Source organism: Artibeus jamaicensis, unplaced genomic scaffold (genome assembly GCF_021234435.1).
Source record: "Artibeus jamaicensis isolate MK-2021 breed Jamaican fruit bat unplaced genomic scaffold, CSHL_Jam_final scaffold_1283, whole genome shotgun sequence".
NCBI lineage: Eukaryota > Metazoa > Chordata > Mammalia > Chiroptera > Phyllostomidae > Artibeus > Artibeus jamaicensis.
The window spans coordinates 20,652,185-20,673,229 of record NW_026522028.1 but is presented as its reverse complement, the minus strand read 5'-3'; the positions used below and the strand labels follow the sequence as shown (position 1 = coordinate 20,673,229).

At 42.3% G+C, this 21,045-nt stretch overlaps 1 long non-coding RNA gene across 4 annotated transcripts in view; it reads left to right on the top strand.

The window, feature by feature from the left end:
- The window catches only part of LOC119058385 (uncharacterized), a 202,329-nt gene that overhangs the window by 104,532 nt on the left and 76,752 nt on the right, over positions 1-21,045 (top strand). For 2 of the 4 annotated variants that reach the window (XR_008389812.1, XR_005084237.2), the window contains one exon: positions 3,150-3,906. The exons of 1 other annotated variant lie outside the window; for it this stretch is intronic. This is a non-coding gene — a long non-coding RNA (uncharacterized LOC119058385). Of the gene's footprint in view, positions 1-60; positions 316-3,149; positions 3,907-21,045 lie in introns of those variants that run through there. One more of the 4 variants, XR_008389813.1, reaches the window with a different exon arrangement.

Below are 21,045 nucleotides of genomic sequence, written 5' to 3'. Positions count from 1 at the left end.
TCCTTTGCCTTCAAACAAATATAATTCACTTTCTTTAAGATTTTACTTATTTATTTTCAGAGAGAGAGAGAGCAGCAGCAGAGGGAGAAAGAAGGAGAGAAACATCCATGTGCAAGAGATTTATCAATTCGCTGCCTCTCATACACCCCCGACTGGGGACCTGGCCTACAACCCTGGCATATGCCCTGACTGAGAATTGAACCAGCGACCTTTTGGTTTGCACTCTGGCACTCAGTCCACTGAAGTACACCAGCCAGGGCTCAAAGACTTTCTGATACATATGTGACTTCCTACCAGTTGGCATCTAAGTATATAAAATAATCCCTAAAGTATTATTTAGCATTGGTATTAAGCAATACTAATTCTAAAAATGTCTTGTTATGTATATAGTTCCTAGTGGTTTTCTTTGAGTGAAAGGTGAATTGTTTGAAGATCTAGACTGTGAAAGAGACAATAAATAGATTGCAGACATAAATGACAACATTGTCATGCGCGTTTACTATTTATAGGCATTTGTAAATGGCATAGAGCACACATAACGGAACTCTGCCATGGGTTACCCTGGGGCACTTTCCTGTGGCGCATTTGGTGGAAATCACCCTGGAATTCTCAGGGTTGGGTGTTTTTCTGGGAGGAATATCACTACTGGAGTTACTCCACTTGTCCTGCCACTTCCAACCTGCCCACATGCAACTGCGCTAGCAGTGGAAACACGCTGTCAGGGACTGCAAGAACTCGTGACAATGTGGTTTAGGCGATGACTATTTTTATAACAAATTTACCAACACAGCACATGGTTGGTATCTTGAATAATTTCTGTTGAAACAAAGTGTCAGGAGAAGTACTTGAACTAAAGGCTCACCTCAAACAAGTACCCTCTTTTTTTTTTTAATATTTTATTATTTATTTATCTTTAGAGGGGAAGGGGGGGAAGGAGAGAGGGAGAGAAACATCAATGTATGGTTGCCTTTTGTGCGTCCCCTGCTGGGAACTGGCCTGCAGGGAACCGGCCTGCAACCCAGGCATGTGCCCTGACTGGGAATTGACAAGTACCCTCTTTTATATGCCCATAGATGATAATTAGTGGGACGTAATTTGTCTATTTCTCAAATACTCTTCTCTGTCCACGGACTCTGTTGATTCCACCACCAAGATGATGAAAATAAATAAATACAGTTGCAATTCTTTATCATTAGATCCCAAGCGATGGTTTCTAGAACCTAGAATCCAGTCCCTATCAAATGTGACAAGTGAAGACTGTTTGAAGTGGGTGTCCATTCGAGACGGCACTGGCTTCTGGGTCTTCATAGTGCATGTCCTCTCCCCTGGAGAAGGAAAAGAGGCCTGTGGAGATTTGGAAAAAATAGACATGATGGGGCTTGTTTTTCTTTGCATGAGAAATCCTATCTGATGCACTTGCCCTTGAAAATAGGCCTTGGGCTTGGAAAGAAAGCAAGTAACTGCAGAGAGACAGAATTTAGAAGCAAAAGGATGTTCTCTGGGAAACACCACCACCAGATTTCATTTCGTTTCATTTCATTTCTAAAACTGCAATTTCTCTGTTCATGCATTTGTTGGCCTGGGGCTTTCTCATTTGACATGGTTTTGTTTATTTTGATTTTGTTTTGGAATCCAATATGAACACCCTGCAAGGAGCAGCTTCCAGACAGTGTTTATGAAGCGCCGAAGGCAAGGATCAGATTCAATAGCACATATACTCCCAGAGCGGTTTACCTCTTTGCTCTTTATAATCTTCACGTTGCTACCATGGCCCTGGGAAGGCAAGTTTCAAAAAGTTAGAAATACAACCTTTATACAAATACATGGTGAGCACGTATCAAACACATTTAATTCATTAATGAGGAAACAAACATATAGGAGAGACTGACATATATATATATTTAAAAAGAATGTTCAGTGTGTTAAAGAAAGGTCAAGGTCAACACAAAAGGGTTCAATGTCCTACAAGGCAATAAAAGTGTAACCTTTGAGGTTATCCTTTTTTCTTTTAAATGAAACATATCATTTGTAGCTCCACTGGTGGAGAAAAAAATACTTTGTAATGTATTGAGCTATGTGTGAGCATCTGACTGGGTAGAATCCAGGCCCTAATCGATGGTGAATAGAAAATCAAAGGCACACTTCCATCGAGAATTCAATGCCCTTGGCTTAGTAGACAGTGCTCAGTGTGACTTTGAAAGGACATGCAGTCACCATTTTTTTTAATGTCCAAGCATTGTTTAACTTTTCTTCACAGGACTACACACAAGGCATTCTGTCTCCTGTTCGGTGAAAGGGGGTTTTATGGGTGTCGATCCCTGCAATTCCCTATCACTCCCCAAAAGCTATGTCCTGAAAAGTTACAGCAGCCAAAGGAAAACCCTGATGTTAAATAAAAGACATCTTGAGGAACTTTTCTTCTAAAAGCGAGCTTTTGCCATGCACCCCTCTCTGCCCAGAAGCTCATATTTTAGGCCAGCAGTCTGCAGTGGGACTGGTTGTCAACGTTCTATTGTCATCTGAGGTTTTGAGAGGTGTGATGGCCCACAGCTGGCCACACCTCCTCTACTGGAACTTGTACCCAGAAAGTCCTTTAGAGCATTGCAACAAAGAAAACCAGAAGCAACCCTGGCTGGGTAGCTCCATTGTTTAGAGTGTCATCCCCATGCGCCAGGATTTTGGGTTGGATCGTACAAGAGTCAACCGTGAATGCATCAATAAGCATGCAAAAAATGGATCTCTCTATCCCTCTCAAATCAATACATAAAATTTTTAAAAAACCCACAATAACAAAAAGCAGAAGCCCACAGGCCATCTCAGGCAGAGGAAACCACACACAGACTTACTATCTCCCACAGGCTCCCAACTCGAGTTGACCCTGTTTGTTTCTCAATTGTTAAGTCCTGTGACCCTCAGAAAGGTTCAATGTCCATTGCTGACTGAGCAGGGAGAAAGAGAATTACAGGGCTTGCCATAGGCTTTGAGGCACAAGAGTGAGTTTCAAATTCTGTGTCCACCACATCTTTGCCACTGCACCTGCTCCTCTGAGTCCCAGTTTTCTCATCTGTGCAATGGGGGCTGAGAAGACTTGCATACCAAGATCCATTCGTCCCTTCACCATGCTGACATAACCTCAATTTTTTTTGCAGTAGCAGTATACACAGCTCTGTTTCCAGACCTTCCTGTAGCTGACCACGTCACCTGATTCTGCGCAGTAAGACCTAAGCGGAAGTCTTCTTGGGACTCAGATGAACTCTGGGAAGTTTTTGCTCCCTTGTTAAAAGGAGACTGAAGCAGACTGAAAGGCCACCCTGTCGTGGCTTTTTCCTTTTCCCATCTGCCTCCCTTGTTGAATGCAGAAGTGATGCTGGGAACGTGGAAAGTGAGGGAAAGACTGAGCAAACCCCAGCAGCCCGGGCACAGCCATGACAGGGTGGAGCTCTTTGATCTGAACATTGAAAATGCCTCACTCCAAACTTCCTGTTCTGTGATAAAATAAGGGTTTTTGATCAGTTGCAGCTGAATACTACTCAGGGATGTAATGTACATGAAAGGACACAAGAGCTGAGTCCCCTACGGTAAACTCTGGACTTTGGGTGATCATGACGTATCAGTGTAGGCTCATACTTGGTCATAACATGTGACTCTGAGGACTGATGCTGATGATGGGGGAGGCTGTACTTTTGTGAGGGGCAGGTTGTGAGTGGAAATCTCTGTACCTTCCTCTCAATTTTGTCATGGAAACTAAAACTGCCTTAAAGCATTAAAGTCGTCAAAAAGAAGGAAACAAAAGCTGTGTTTGTAGGAGTTTGATCATTCCGCTAATGCCACCTTCTCTGTGAAAACACAGAGACTATGAATTCTGAGGCCTGGCTTTCCTTACGAAAGTACAATGGCCTCTGTGATATTCTCCACCCTGCCCCAATATTTAAAAATTATCTTCAGTAGCCAACTCTTCACAAACTAAGCATGTGATAAGTACCCCAAACTAAGGTTGATGCTTCTCGATGGGGAGCAACTGCTTTCAATAATTTTACCCGGTTAGTCCCATAAATGATAGAAATATGAAATTAAAAGTATTTCGCCATGCAAACTTAATTGATTCATTAAATTAAATATTAATGAATACCTACTAAGTTCCAGGCTTTGGGAAGATAAGTAAGAAAAAAAAACCCCAGCATTCACAGTCTAGGGACAAAGATAGACTTGGAAACAAACAATTTCAGAAAGATTGGAAGGAAAACCACCAGAATATCTTCGTGGTTTTCCTGAATGAGCAGCCACAAGCATTTTTTAAAAATGTATTTCTAAACTTTCCAAATTTTCTATTTCGAGCATATGTGCTGGTAGGAAACCCAGATAACTCCTCAAATATAAAGAAGTCCTTTGTTAGATAATAAGCCCTGCATTTTTCTTTGAAAAATATGGTTACTGGTTTTGACATATCCCTGGGGCGGAAAAAGATAAGCAGGAGTCACATTTTTGGAGCCAAGCTTATATATTGCCTTTTGTCAGACACCCTCCCCACCCCCCAGCAGTTCACAGACCGGTGGAGCTGCAAGGAGCCTCAGACATGGCCTAAGACAACTCCCCGATTCTCCAGTGAGGAGATTGAATGGCAGGTGAGAACTTGATTCCACGGCGCTGGACTAAAACTCGTGGTCCTGAAACTGTCAATTACAGTCTTCACACATGGGCCCAGAATTTAAAAAAAAAGTCTCACCGAAAGGAGACCAAACACTTGGTGGAAAAATGGCCTGGTTGTCAGCCGGTATTGCTAAGCACATCCTTACTGCAAAGATTCTAGCAGATTTAAAAAAATATTTTATTCATTTATTTTTAGGGAAGGAAAAAGAGTAAAGAGTGGGAGAGAAACATCAACATGTGATTGCCTCTCACATGTCCCCCACTGGGGACCTGGCCTACATACAACCCAGGCATGCACCCTGACCAGGAATGAAACCAGCGACCCCTTGCTTCACAGGCCCATGCTCAATCCACTGAGCTACACTAGCCAGGGCAGATTTTTCTTTTAAATAGACTTTATTCTGGGAGCAGCTTTAGGTTCACCACAACACTGAGGGGAAGGTAGGGATATTTCCCATGTACCCCCTTTCCCTCCTCTCCAGACTCCCCCGCTGTCCACATCACCCACCAGAGTTTGTTATGAATGATAAACCTATATCGATACAACATTAAAATCCACAGTTCATAGTTTACATTAGGGTTCACTCTTGGCATTGAACATTCTGTGGATTTGGATAGACATATGATGACATCTATCCACCATTATGGTATCATATAGTATAGTTTCACTGCCCTAAACATCCTCTGTGTTCCCCTTGTTCACTGTTTCCTACCCAACCCCTCAAAAACCCCGTCAACTACTGATCTTTTTACTGTCTTCATACCTTTGCCTTTTTCATAATATTATGTAGTTGAAATCTCATACTTTGTAGCCTTTTCAGATCAGCTTATTTATTTTAACAATAGGTATTTAATATTCTTCCATGTCTTTTCATGACTTGATAGTTTATTTCTTTTTTTGTGTGTGTTGGATAATATTCCATGGTCTAGATGCCCCACAATTTATCCATGGATCTATTGAAGGACACCTGGTTGCTTCTAAGTTTTGGAAATTATGAATGAAGCTGCTTTAAACATTGATGTACAGGGTTTTTGATTGGACATAAGTTTTCAACTCTTTCAGGCAAGTGCCAAGGAGTTCAAATTGCTGGATCCTTTGGTAAAAGTATGTTTACTTTTGTGAGGAATCTGTAGACTGTCTTCCAAACTGGCTGTACCATTTTGCATTCCCACCGCAAATTGATGAGAGTTTCCGTTGCTCCACATCCTTGTCAACACTTGGTGTTGTCAGTGTTTCAGATTTTGGCTGTTCTGATAGGTGTGTAGTGGTATCTTGTTGTTTTTTAATTTGTATTTCCCAATGGCATGATGTAGAGCACCTTTTTATATGCTCATTTGCCATCTGTTTATCTTCTTTGGTTCTATTAGAATATTTAACATTCAATTCTCTGACTATCTCAATATCTGAATATACTTGAGTGACATTTTACACTTGAAAACTGGCTGTGTGGACCTCATAGCATAGCAATTTGCTTAATTTGAAAGCACAGAACTTCACGGATACAGTGCATCACACACTTTCCCATCAGGGACATTCTTTCAGAGGAAATGACCAAATGGGCACTTATTAAGTGACAAGGTGGGTATCTGGAGGTCTGGCACAAAGCAGGTTATATTGTTTAAATTTAGCTCAATATACTCTTTTTTTTACACTAAATTATAAATACCATTGATCACCTGGCAAATGAATCATTAACCACTTCTAGCTTATCTCATCCTGGATAAGCAAAATGTAGTTTGTCCATACAATGGAATATTATCAGCCGTAAAAAACAATGAAGTACTGATACATGTCATAATGTGGGTGAACTTTGAAAACTGTATGCTCAATGACAGAAGCCAGACACTAAAGAATGCATATTGTGTGATTCTACTCAGGGGTGTCCAACTTGCAGCCTGTGGGCCACACCTGGCCCAGGATGGCTATGAGCGCTACCCAACACAAAATTGTACGTTGACTTAAAGCCTTTTTTTTTTGCTCATCAGTTTTCATTAGTGTTTGTGTATTTAATGTGTGGCCAAAGACAACTCTTCTTCCAGTGTGGCCCAGAGACGCAGAAGGGTTGCACACCCCGGAAGGCAAACCCATAGAGACAAGACAGATTAGTCATTGCTACGGGCTCGGGGGAAGGGAATGGGAAGTGAGTGTTAATGGGTTCAGGGTTTCGTTTGGGGGCGATAAAAGTGTTCTGGAATTAGAAAGTGGTATAGCTGCACAACGTTGTAAACATACTACAAACCACTGAATTTTATACTTCATTTTTTTATTGTTATTCTATGACAGTTGTCCCAATTTTCCCCTTTGCCCTCCTTTACCCATCCCAACCCCCTGCTCTCACAGGCAGTCCCCACACCCTTGTTGATGTCCGTGGCTCATTCATACCCATTGTTTGACTAGTCCCATCCCCTTCTTTTCCTCCTTATCCCCCTCCCCTTCCCCTCGGGTCACTTTTAGTCTGTTCCATGTTTCCATGCCCCTGTTTCTATTTTGCTCATTAGTTTATTTTGTTCATTAGATTCCTCTTGCAGGTGAGATCATATGGTATTTGTCTTTCACTGCCTGGCTTATTATTAGCATAATAATTTCCAGGTCCATTCATGCTGTCAGAAAAGGTAGGAGCTCCTTCTTTCTTTCTGCTGTGTAAATGTACCACAGCTTTTTGATCCACTCATCTACTGATGGGTAGCAGGCTGTTTCCAGCACTTGGCTATTGTAAATAGTGCTGCTATGAACATTGGGGTACATAAGTTCTTTTAAATTGATGTTTCAAGATTCTTAGAGTATATTCCCAGCAGTGGAACCGCCAGGTCGAAAGGCAGTTCCATTTTTAGTTTCTGAGGAAATTCCATACTGTTTTCCACAGGGGCTGCACCAGTCTGCATTCCCACCAACAGTGCACTAGGGTTCCCTTTTCTCCATAGCCATGCCATGGAGATTCATTAATGATTCATTAATGATGGCCATTCTGACAGGTGCGAGGTAATATCTCATTGTGGTTTTAGTATGCATTTCTCTGAAGGCTAGAGATGCTGAGCATCTTTTCATATGTCTCTGGGCCCTCTGTATGTCCTCCTTGGAGAAATGTCTATTCAGGTCCTTCTCCCACTTTTTAATTGGATTGTCTGTCTTCCTGGTATTGAGTCGTATAAGTTCTTTATATATTTTGAAGATTAAATCCTTGTCTGATGCATTAATGCCAAATGAAGAGTGAATTTCGTGGCATGTGAATTATATGTCAATATTTTTTTAAAGAAAGCATTCTTGGGTTCTCTTTTTAGCTATTTGGTAGAGGACCTATAAAGTCAACTCTATCTTTTATAAAATTGCATGGTGTGGGTTCCTTTCTACCACACTTTTCACTTAGGTATTTATAATAGTCCCTTAAATGGAAATGCCATAGAATTTATAAAACGACCCCAGTTTTTATTGACCCCTGTCTCATGAGTTATGTTTCATTCCTTTGATGGTAATATCTCCTTCTAAAATATAATAATTATCTCTTGTTTTTGTTTGTTCGTTTTTTGGTCTTGGTTCTTGGAATTTTATGGGCTTTGTTCTATGGGGAGAAAGGTCTGATTCAGCTTCCTCCCCTTCTTCCTTCTTTCTTTCTTTTATAGTGAGAGGCCCAAAGATTGAAATAAGGGCAGTAAGACACATCCACTCCCTGGTACAGGGCAGGTTGAGTAAACAAGTTGCACTATCAAGAGATAAGGTCAGAGACTTGGCTAAGAGGGAGGCCCAGAGAGCAGCACCCAGGAAGGCCAGGCTCTGCCCGCCATAAACCATATCTTGGGGGCCTCTCCCACTGTGCACAGGGCAGGCCCGTTTCTTCCCAAGCACGGCTCCAGTGACTATTAGCAGAATATCTCTGGGGTGAAACCTGTCGCTGGAGGTCTGTGCACCCCCTGTGCTGTGCAGGTTTCAGACACCATGTCTCCAGGGTCACAAACATCCCCTTACATTGATTGGGTCAGAGCGAGATGTTTGCCTCACATGACTTCACGGATGGAATGAGAAGTGTTTATTTCTGGATCCTGGGAGTGGGGGAGGGGGCACTTTTCTCTCTTTTGGGTCTGTGCTTGGCGAGTTCAATAAGGATCCAGATCCACTTTGCATGAGGGGGGCTGGGGACTTGCTGTCAGTCCATTTCAATTCTCCCCATCCCTCGGTGAAGCAGGCTGAGGCAGGGCCACGCTTCATGCATCCAGCACATGGCACACGGAGTGACCCACTTCTCGTGGCAGGCTCCATCCAAAAAGACCTGTTCAAATCAAGTTCTATTTGAGGGTCTGGGTCATCAGAGGACTCCAGAAGTCTATTCCTCTGAAAAGGAGAACATCAAAGCCTCATAAAGCAGCAGTTTGGAACACTGAGATGAATTTAAGATATGCTTTTATTGAAGGCTATCTGTACAGAGAAAAAGAGGAGGGTGTTGAATGATTTTTCCTTCGATGCACTTAAAGCGTGAAGTCAGGACACTTAGTCTTCCTCACCATTTCACCTTCTGCACCCAGCACAGTGCCCAGGACACAGTAGAAATTCCACAGATCCTTGTTCAGTGAATGTGTACACATGTGTTATTTTCTCATAGTCCAACTATCTCCTTGAGATTAAGTGTCTTTATCTGTGCACAGGCGAGGAAGTTGCGGCTGAGCTAATTTGCTCAAGATTACACAGCAGATGACAGCTGGAGATGGGCTGAGACCCGGGCCTATCTGTTCTGAGTCAATGCAAAAAACAAGGGGTTGGGGCAAGATCCCAACCCCTGCAATGTGACCACTCAAAGATAAGTCAAAGTCAACCACCATTCAATTTTTAAAATATTGGTAGTGATTTACAAAAATAGGTTTAGAATGCTTTTTGTCACATAAATTGCCTTTTCAGACTAATATGTCATTCCACATTCTTGGACAGCAGTGGTTCCCAAAGTGTGGCCTGTGGACCAGCAGTATCACCTTGAAACCTGGTAGAAATGAAAATTCCCAGACCCCACCCTAGATTTCCTTAATCGGAACCCCTGAGGGTGATGCACAGCAAACCGTGTTTTATTTAGTAAGCCTTCTGGGGGATTCTGATATACATTCAAGTTTGAGATATGTCTCATTTTATTATATAGGTATATTTTATTTTATTTTATTTATTTTTTAAAAATATTTTATTATTTTCAGAAAAAGGGGAGGGAGGGAGAAAAAGAGGGCGAGAAACATCAATGTGTGGTTGCCTCTCACGTGGCATCCACTGGAGACCTGGCCCGCAACCAAGGCATGTGCCCTGACTGGGAATTGAACCAGCGACCCTTTGGTTCGCAGGCCAGCGCTCAGTCCACTGAGCCACACCAGCCAGGGCTCATATAGGTATATTTTAAATTACCACTCTTTTATTGGAGGCTGAGCATTCCCTGAAGAATTTTTTCTCTTGTAAAAACTGCACTGAAAAACAGCCTTAGGATGAAACCTTAGGGCATATCTCTAATTATTTCTCTAGAGCAGATAGAAGTGCAATTGTTAGGTTCAAAGGATATGAACAATGGTAAGTACGTGAGCTCTTTTCTTGCTACAAGATCACAAGGTCAGTGCAAGGTGTTCTGTGGTCTGGAACAAATGTCCTTGTGCAGGTGACTTCATCGAGGATAGGAACATTCCATGGCAGAGTTTGGAGCAGGCTCGAAATATCCAGACGCCAGTGCAGGAAACGATTAGATCATGAAAAAGGTTCTGAGGCTTAAGGAAATGGAGGAGGAAGGTAAGATGAAAAGCTGAGATAGCTCCCCATAAATAAGCAGACAGCGAGGAAGTTATTCGAAATTCAGCTCACATGACGACGGACTGTGATTAAATTCAAACGCGAGGAAAGGATAAAGCAAAATGTAAATTCCACAATGGCGAGGAATTTCATATTGGTTATTACATTAAAATGCCTGACTGCATACAGATCAGGAAATTATTAAAACAAAACATTCCAAGCATTGTAAATGTTTCCAGAGACATCTGAGTCATTTCATAAAAATAGACTATTTTTCTATTACTGAGAGTTGGTATCAAAAATTAGGAATAGAAAACAGAAACCCCACACCAGAACCGGTAATACATGACAGGGAACATAAATACTCTTTTGAACAGCAAGTCCTTCCTCAAATGGGGGTCCTTGTTTGAAGGTCACAACTGACGAGCACATGAGACACACAGGACAAAAACAAAGATGGCAATGAGCTTGTGGTCAGTAAACATCAAGCATAAAGGACTAAATGATGACTCACACTAGTAGATACCTCTTTTGACCTATAAAAGTGGCGGCTCCCCATGGAACAAGGTTCTAGTCTCAAATGTCACTTCCATGTATGCAACCTTGGGCCGACTCTTTTAACCTTCTCATCAAGGGCACACAGATGTCTATCTGTCCTTGTAAATCGCCCAGGATTATGGTGGTCATGAAAGGAGATAATTGCCCTGAAAATGCTTTATACAAAATGTCATAGTGGTAGGTATTGCCGTCATGAAAAGTGGCCTTTGTGAGCTAGCCAGTGGCAAGGCTGAGAGATGCGTTTTAGCTTTGACTGTGCCGTTAACTAGTATGTGGCTTTGGGTGAGCAACTAGAGTAGATTACTGGTGGTGCCCCCACTCACGTTCCTTTTACCGGGCTGATACACCTTCCTTCAGCTGCTAGATGCTCTCACACTGTCCCCCTCTCCAGAGAATTGCCCCTGGTCAAAGGGAGTCACCTTGTCTAGGAGGTCATGCACCTCCCTAGTGCCCCCTTCAGGCCACAGCTAGGAGGATTCCAAAGGCCAACTGTTCTCTCAAGGTGCTCCTCTTCTGTGCTTTTCCTGCTCCAGAGCTCCCAAGGGGATCGGGCTGAGCTAAGGTAGAATCCTTGCTTGGCTCCTTCATCTTCTCTACTGTGCCTCCTTCACCCATTTTCTTCTGGAAGCAGAACCTCAATAATTCCCATGCACCCAAATGTCAATCTGCTTTTAGATAGTCCACTGAAGACATTATGCCTTCTTATCTTTCTTCCACGTATTACTTTAGATTTGTCCAAGAGTGACATCTCAGCCCAAAGAGTTAGATGAAACTTCTGGTCTCCAAGGTGCTCTGTGATTCCTGTACCAAAACCATATGTCATCGGTCTCCTGGTTAAACACTCATTTTTATACTAAATGGTGCTCTTTACAATGACCTTGGTACTTGTGTTATCTGAACCTTGACTACAGTCTGATTTTCATACAAAATGGTCCCCAAGAAGGACTTGAAAATAAACTCTCTATAGAGGAAAGACAATTATTCCTGAGCAAATTGGAGCTTCAAAGTTAGTCAGTTTTGCTGATCCAATTAAGTCATGGCCCTATTGGTTCTTTTTCCAAAAGCATAAATGAACAAATTTCCCACTCTCTTGATTTTGTTTTATTAGATGTTGTTTTCCCCCACCAGGCTGTCTTTCTACAGCTTGGATGAAGTCCCAGGGGACCTTGTCCCAGAGCATAATAGCGTTGCTACTGGAGCGTCCTGGCTTTAGGCATGACCATTTTTTCAATAAGGGAGTGTTTCCCATAGTAACCATCACATGGGACCTGTTGACAGGGGCAGGCAGAAAAATGGTCTAGTCTGTGGCATTTAATAGAAGTCTTCCCGTTATTACCTTCCAGGGGCTTAGGATAAGCACAACAATCATAACTGACACCTTAGCACATCACATCATTACTCTGAGGATTTGTGAATCCGTAGCAAACATAATTCACCAGCAAGTGCTTCGTTCTATATTCAAAGATTGCCAGTGTAGGCTGTAGAGCTAGAGGCTTCCTTTGCTGGTTATCAGGCAAATGGATTTCCAAATATCTCTCTGAGCTTGAGTTTCACTAGCTTGCACAAACATTACATTCCCTGCTGACATTCAGAAACATTGCTGCAATCCCTTGTCCTTAGGCCAAGAATATACATATGATAGAAAAAAATGGGGAAAAATCATTGAGTTTTCCATTTTTCCTGAACCCTGGAGTCATTTCTTCCTTTGTCCCTTTATACCTTTCAATATCAGTTCTGCAAGTGTTTCCTTCGCTTGTTGGGATGCTCAGCAGGCAACATGGAGTGTAGATCAAAGGGAGAGAAAACCCTGTGTTTGCTTTTATATTGCCGCCAATGGTCAAGTTGGAGAGAGAAGACGTGGCTAAGCTGGGCATTGTTATGCACACTTTCTAGTAAAGAAATGGGGGCTGAAGAGTTTAATTGATAATGTCTGGGGCCACACTGCTACCCAACATTGAGTTGAGACTCCAACCAGAACTGATTCCTGGTCAGCCCTCCTAGTGCCCCCAGTTGCCTACATTCCTGAGTGAGGAGGCATAGAATGGCTGCATTCTGTGGCTGTACAGTGAAATGGATTGAAAAGAGAGAGAACTGGAGTCACAAGAACTATCCAGGGAAGCCGCAGCGGAGACCTAGACTGTGGCTGCCTGGGAACCAGTACAGATGTGTATTCAAGGCCACGTTTTCTGGTTAGTGAGTGAAGCGGTTCTACCATCCAGGGATTCTGCGGTGCACTTCTTTGAGTGAAAAAGAAACACAAATCAAATTATGAATGCATTGTACTATGTGCTTTGGGGGCTAAAGTATGTAACTCTGTGACCTCAAGGAATTTACGTTCTTCTTGAAAAGATGATTTATAACACAAGGGTAGTTATCAGGGAGAATTACCCAAATAGGCCATTACCTGCAACTATTCTCAAAAAGAAGTTTTATAAAACAACGGCAGTTTTCTAGGAGAATTGCTGAAATAGCCAAGCTACCACCTGCATGATCACACCTATCACCCCAGTTACATTGGTAGAGAAGACAGTTCAGGAGGTTTAGTCCTACTGCAAGTTTGGGGCAAGGGGGGTCAAGAATTTATAAATTACACACAATAGAAGCTTACCGCATTGTACCCATATTATATGTGTCTGCCTAGGAATGCATCCTGTTTTCTTTGGAAGCAAGAGAACCTTTTTACCTGGTGTTTTGTTCCAGCAGATAATTTAAGACCAAACAGGCAACTCAAGGTTAAATGTCGTATAGCTGGCAAGAGTTGCTCTAAGTAAGATTAGCTGTGGAGGTCTGCATCTGTCCTGTATGGTGCCTGGGCTGGGAAGGACAAACTGAGGGGACAGGACTGCTTCTCTCCATTCCACCAATTAAATGTTCAATGAGCGATCGCCTCCCAGGTACCCCATGAAATGGCATCGTAGAATAGCTTATGCTGAGGTATCAGTATCTTAGATTTCATTCCTTAGGAGTTTATGCTATAATACTTTATTTGAAAACCTCTCATTATTTAGACTTAATTCGGAGAAAAAGAAAAAGAATGCCAAGTGTTTCTGTGCAAAAGCCACTCTACTTTTTCTATTGTATCTCCGTCCCTCACTTCTTTAGGTGCTAAAGAAATGGTGTGAGTGGTCAATACATTTTGTCTAAGATGAGCTGGCATATGGTTCCCATCCTAGGCTGCAGATGCCCAACCTGGAGCTCATTACTGCTGACTGTGGCTCATGCGAATCCTTGGCCTTCTCTCTCCCATTGCAAGTCCCACTCCCTGAAAGAGCCCCGCCCAGGTTACCTCTTCAGAAGCATCACCAGACCTACTTGATCTGAGACCCTGGGAATTGGGAGCAGCAATCTGAATATTAACAAGCCCCAGGAGATTCAGGCCTGTGAACTACTGTTTGATCTCTAAGGGGCCTTTCCTCTAGCCCTAAAGGAGCTTTTATGTTTTAAGTGTTCCACAGACATCTGCGATATCTGTTTAGTCTGGGAAGCACTTAGCAAAGAAAGCCAAGACCTGGCAAGGTACATGGCTTGACCAAGCTCATCGTCATTCAATGACCCGACTGGGGACCTCAAGCCCTGACTTCCAGTTCTCAGAAGCTATGCTTACTCCATGCCCTCTTTCATCCCGAGAAGAGTCCAGCCTAGGAGACGTTTGCCTTCTGTAACCTCTGCAAACATTTACTATACTCTTTATCACTTCTGAGCTCCTAACTAAATTTGGCCTCACCTTACTAATAAACTTTTTGATGAGATTCAGGCTGAGGCAGGGTGTGGCCTCCCAGCGCCAGGCACACTGTCAATATTTGTCTTCTGCCAGGATGGCAGCCCCTTGGGCAAAGCCGCTTTCCCAACTAGCCCTGCTTCCGCCACCCCCGTTGTTCCTGTCTTCATCACAGCATGGGGGAGTTTCATCACATCTGCCCACCTGTCTGCCTTTTCAGTAGTATCTCTTCCTTTAGTGTTTTATTGTTGCATGCATTATCATATCGAAAAGCTTTTAATGAGGCATCATGGCAATCTACGTGGACTTGGGGAATTTTAAATTGGCAGTAAAGTTCATCTAACATAAAATTAACCACTTTAAAGTGTACGTTTCAAGTGGCACGTGGCATGGTCTCACTGTTGTACAACCTCCACCTCCACCTAGTTCCAGAACGTTTTCTTCACCCCAAAAGGAAACTGTGCAGCCAAAAAGCGGGCACTCCCAATTTCCAATTATGTCCTGCCTCTGACAACTGTAAGCATCCTTTCTGTCCCTATGGATTTGCCTGTTCTGGACCTTTCATATAAAAATGAATCTTATAGTAAGTAATCATTTGTGTTTGACTTCTTTTCTTTAACACAATTTTTTTTGAGGCTCATCTATGCCATAGCATGTATTGGCACTACATTGCTTCTTATGGCTAAATAGTATTCTGTTGAATGCACAGACCACATTTTGCCTACCCTTTCCTTCCCTGATGGACACTGGGTTGTTTCCACCTTTTAGCTATTGGGAAGAGCACTGTGTGAACATTTGTGTACAAGTACTTGAGCATCTCTTTCCAGTTGGCTTGGTAGTCTGTCCATGTTGAAGCGGTGGAGCAGACAGGTATGTTGGTAGGTGATTGGGGACTATAGGCTCCTATTTCACAAGAGGGGCGAGCCCCACTTGGGCCCCTTTGTACCCTGCTCACCTTCACAAGCATAGTCACAGTTTTTTGTCCTCTCTCAGGTCCCACATCATTATTCTTTTGTAAAAGCTCAAATGGCTACAGTGAAGAAGATGTATTACCCAACTCATCTTTTGTAACCCAAGGGTGGGGACCCTGGCGAGCTTTTGGCTTACATGACTTTCAGTTAGCGAGCATGGTATCAAGGGGAAGGGTTTTTTTGTTTTTTTTTGGTTTCTCTGCTTAATCACAACTTCCTGTTTTTTTCAGAAAAATAAAAAGATTATTTAATATAAAAGCATACCAGACATCAGATAGCAGCTAAGAAAACAAGTTCTGAGGATGATATTTTTAATGACTGAGGAAAACAGTTTGAAACTAATATTCCTCTGAACTAAAGCATTCCAGTCTCAGGCCCACGCGCCCAGCTGTGCAAAATCAAAATTTCCCTAGTGCGATGGTGTGTAAAGAAAACACTGTATCTCCAGTAGCTACCGAAAGGAAACAAATGCAGAAAGACATTGAAGCTATGAAATGCTAATATCTCTTCAGAGACTTGAAGCCATTTCCAGAAGCCCATGCTTCTCTTTGTAGTCTGGTTGCTATGGCTCTGTCTTCATTATTGCAAAATATTGTCTCATAGACTCCGGTGATAGTTCAATGAGAGGGCTGATAACCACAGAGCTGATTGCAGATTCCTGTCTTTCAGGCTCCCCTCCCAGCCTGACACTTTCTGACTAAGCCTTCACTCTCTTATGGCTTCTGTAGTTGCCAGTGATTAAAGTAGCCCCGGAAGCAATCAAAGAAAACGCCGCTCAGAACACAGCCTGTTCACTGTTGAGGCTTTCAAGAGCTCTATGTGACAGGAATGCTAAATTGAAGGTGGGCTGGATTTAGAGACACGAGGAGAAGGTTAGACTTGGCGAATATCTGACCTGGGCAGCGCAGGTTGTGGGTTAAGATGGGACAGTGGGAGTGTCCAGACTTTAGACGTGACTTGACTTCATGGTGATCTATGTGAATGCGGATATTCAAAGGAGCCTTTTGGGCGGGGACATGAAAGCAGGGAACTTTGGAGAAGCATTCAGACAAATGGTAGCTTCTCTCCACCCTTCCCTCCTCGTCTGTGAATGGACGTGAAACCATCTCTGCCTTGGCCTCTTTCCGCTCTTTTTCACTGTGGACAAGGGTTTCTTTCTCTAGTCCACAGAGCCCCAAGGATCCTCTCTATGTGTTTCCTTATAAATCCGCTTTATTTAAGTATAACTTATATACCATAAATTGACATCCATTTAAAATGTACAATTTGTTGCCCTGACTAGTGTGGCTCAGTTGGTTGGGCATTGTCTCGCAAAGTGAAGCATTGCTGGTTCGATTCATGGTCAGGGCACATGCCTGGGTTTCGGGTTTGGTCCCCAGTCCTGGCGTGTAGAACTCTTGGCAAGTCACTAAGCCTCTCAGAGCTCCAGTGCTGTCATGTGTGAAATGCATGTAATGATACTAAATTCCAGTGTTGTTTGAGAACAAAATGATGGATACAGAGTATTTATATAGTGTATTCGCTGCTCATACCCAGACAATTCTAGGTTTTTGTTTTTCCAAATTCATTTGAGAGAGACAGGAAGAAAGGCAAGGGAAGAGAGAGAGAGAAAGAGAGAGAGAGAGAGAGAGAGAGAGAGGTGGCACAAATATCAATCAATTGCCTCCCATATGTACCCCAAACAGGACTGAACATGTGACCTAGCTATGTGGCCTGACAGGGAATTGAACCCACAACCTTCTGGTGTACAGGATGGCATTCCAACCAACTGAGCTACCTGGGCAGGGCTATTGCATGTGTTTAAAGGCAGTGATGATGATGATGATGATGTCTCAATGAGCTCTACACTTTGCAGCATTTCTGTGGCAAAAGAAAGGCCCCCAAAGATGTCCATGTCTTAAACCCTGAGAGCTGTAAGTATGTTACCTTATGTGACAAAAGGGATTGTATACCTTGGTTAAGGGTCTTGAGATTAGAAAATTATTCTGGATTACTCTGATGGTCACAATGTGATACTAAGGGTCCCTATACAAGGGAGGTAGAGAGATATGAGAGGATGTGAAGCTTTGAAGAAAAAAAGGATCACAAGCCATCAAATGCCAATAATCTCTACATAGTGGAAAAGGCAAGGAATACATTTTTCCCTAGACACTCCAGAAAGAACCAACCTTGCTTATAGCTTCATTTTAGCCCATTATAAGCCGTTTCACACTTTCAATATATAGAACTATAAAATAGCACATTTGTGCTGCTTTAAGCCATTAATTTTGTGGCAATTTGTCATAGCAGCCACAGGAAACTAATACAGTCTCTAAGGCAGAGCAAGTGTCATTAGCCAGGATTCCAATTCCTGAGTCCTTGGTTGCTACCATTACAAGGAAATACACAGAGAATGTTCCAAGGGAGTGCATGAAGCTTTTATTAACTGTGACCAAGGCCCCATACCTCCAGGTGGGAACTCTAGTTTTGGAAATGTTGCCCAGGTCCTGGGTGGCCCTCAAGGGGCTGAGCAATCCTGAAAATGAGACTGCCAGGCAACACGTGGAAAGTTGGCCTTTCAAGAGCCCTGCTTTGCCTACCATTTTCACTTTGCATTTTCAATTGCTGAGAATTAAGTCATTCAAATTGACACACTTGAGAGGCAAATGATTTCTGACCTTCCCTGAAACGACACTTCCCTGACATCAAAACTTATAATAATTTAATATATCATGAATAGTGTTCTAGGGTAGGAAGTTCTTTTAGAACCCTAGAATACCCTTAAGGTCCCTTAACCCTTGTGTTGGGAGCATCTACTTGGATATAATTTATGGAATGGATCATGGTTGCTCTCCAGAGAATGCTAAACACGAGTGGGATGCTATTTGTTTCCCTATTCTTAATTACTCGCTGACCTATGATATACACCTTCACATTTTATTAATTGGTATCTGTCAAGAAACCAAGCTCCAAGTATAAACTTTTAGAAAAAAATCAAATTGTTAGTAAATGGAATTTAGCATACCATGTGCTTAGTATGTAGAAAGCTGACAGCTATATCAGCATGGTCACTTATTACTTATTGAGTTTGCTTAACAAGACTTTGAATCTAATGTTATACACGTAATAAGTTCATAATGGTCATGCATTAATACATTCAGAGAGTATATACTCTGGCTCTATAAACGGGGAAGGTGCATCAGAAGCATAACCAAACATCCTCATTTCCGGGCACTCTGCAGTAGCTCAGAGAGACAGCCCATGCCGTCTGTCAATGTCCAAGGGGTGCACAATGGTAAAAGCAAGATGTATAAATTCACAAATGAAACCAAAGATCATTTATCACCACTACTTCATCATTTTACATGAATAACAGTAGGTTGTGCATTGTATTTGACACACACATACACTAAAACCTATCATCCCAGCTCTGGCTTGATTTAAATTACTTTAACTACCTGGAATCATCTTCTGAATTAAATCAACAAATACAGGCCCTGACTGGTGTGGCTGAGTGGGTTGGGCGCCATCCCGCAAAGTAAAAGGTTGAAGGTTCGATTCCTGGTCAGGGCACAAAAAAGAGGCAACGGATCAATGTTTTTCTCTCACATTGATGTTTCTCACCCTCTCTTCCTTCTTCTTTTCCCCTCTCTCTAAAAGTAAATAAATAAATCTTTTAAAAAATAAATAAATCAACAAAGGCATCTATATGTGAAACTATGAGAATTTAAAATGTAATTGAGAAATTAAAATATAGGCAGAAAGAAATTATAAGGTAGTGTATAATATCAACTGAGTGGAACAGATGATGTAGTTGCAAACTAATCTTTTCTTTAATCAAATTGTAGTGATCTGATTTGGCCAAGAGCCTTTAAAAAAAAAAACTTTACCAAGATATAATTCACATGCCATACATTTATCCATTTATAAGTATACAGTTTATTGGTTTTTAGTATACTCACAGGATTGTGCAACAATCAGCACAATCAAATTTGGAACATTTTCATCATCCTGAAAGAAACTTTATGTCCATTAGCAGTCACCCTCATTACCCCTCATTCCTTCAATCTCACCCCAACTTCCGGCAACCACTCATCTACTTCCTGTCTCTATAGATTTGCCTATTCTGGACATTTTATGTAAGTGGAATCGTACAGTATGTGACCTTTTGTGTTTATCCATTCATGGACATTTGGGTTTCCATGCCTTAGCTATTATGAACAATACTGCTATGAACTCTTGCATACAGGCTTTTGTGTGGATATACGTTTTCATTTCTCTTGGGTATAAACCTAAGAGTGGAATTGCTGGGTCACATGGCAACTCTATGTTTAACTTTTGAGGAACTCTCAGACTGCTTGCCAAAGTGTCTGCCCATTTCACATTCCCACTAGCGCCCTACGAGTGTTCTAATGTCTCCACGTTCTCACCAATACTAGTTATTATCAGTGTTTCTATGATAGTCACTAGTGTGTGTGAGCTGGTATCTTATTGTGGTTGGCCATGAGCCTTTCGATAGGTCCTTGGGTTTGGGGAAAGGAGTTGGAGATTGGGGAGGGGAGGGAGATCAGGAACAAAGGCAAAGAGGCAGGAGTCCCCCTCCCCCAGCACGTTGAATTCACCTGCTGAAGGCCTGCACCCAAGATCTGTGTAGGGAACTAGAGAGAGGTGAAGCTAGACAAGTCCCTCAGAGGGGAGACTACATCTAGACTAGTGGGAGGTCCTGCAGGCTGGGTCAGTGTGTGCAGGAGACAGTAGAGACATGAGTTCTACACTGAAAGTGTTGCTCTATGAGAATTATTACTTTGGATATAAAGAACTTCTTGCATAGGAGAGAGGGACGGCTGCTGGATGCGTTGCATATGGGTCAGCAATTAAATCGGGATGCTCATGTTGTGTAAGGAATGAAAAATGGGAACTAAGATGACCCCCAGAATTCCAGCCTGGGTCCTCAAGGAAATTTCTGGTATCTGAAGAAGAAGAAGGAAGCTATTTGTTATTTCCTGGGGTGGATAAAGAGCAGGGTGATTTCCATATTATAAGTGTCAAGTCTGAGAGTATTTTGAGCAATAAAGGGACTGGAGCACTGAGAGAGGTATTGGTTCGAATAGGGGTTGACAAACTTGGGCCCACAGGCCAGATCTGGATCACAGTCTGCCTTTGCCAAGACCCAAGAAGAATAGTTTTTACATTCTTAAGTGGCGGGGGGGGGGCGGAATGTAAAGAATAACATTTTGTGACCAGTGTTACAAGTTCAAATTTCAGTGTTCATAAGTAAAGTTTCATTGGCACACAGCCACACCCATTCATTTACATATTGTCTATCACTATTTTTATGCTGGGAAGACAAAGTCGAGTAGTTGCAGCAGAGACTGTATGTTCCGTAAAATCTAAAATATTTACTCTCTGGCCCTTTGCAGAAAAAAAAA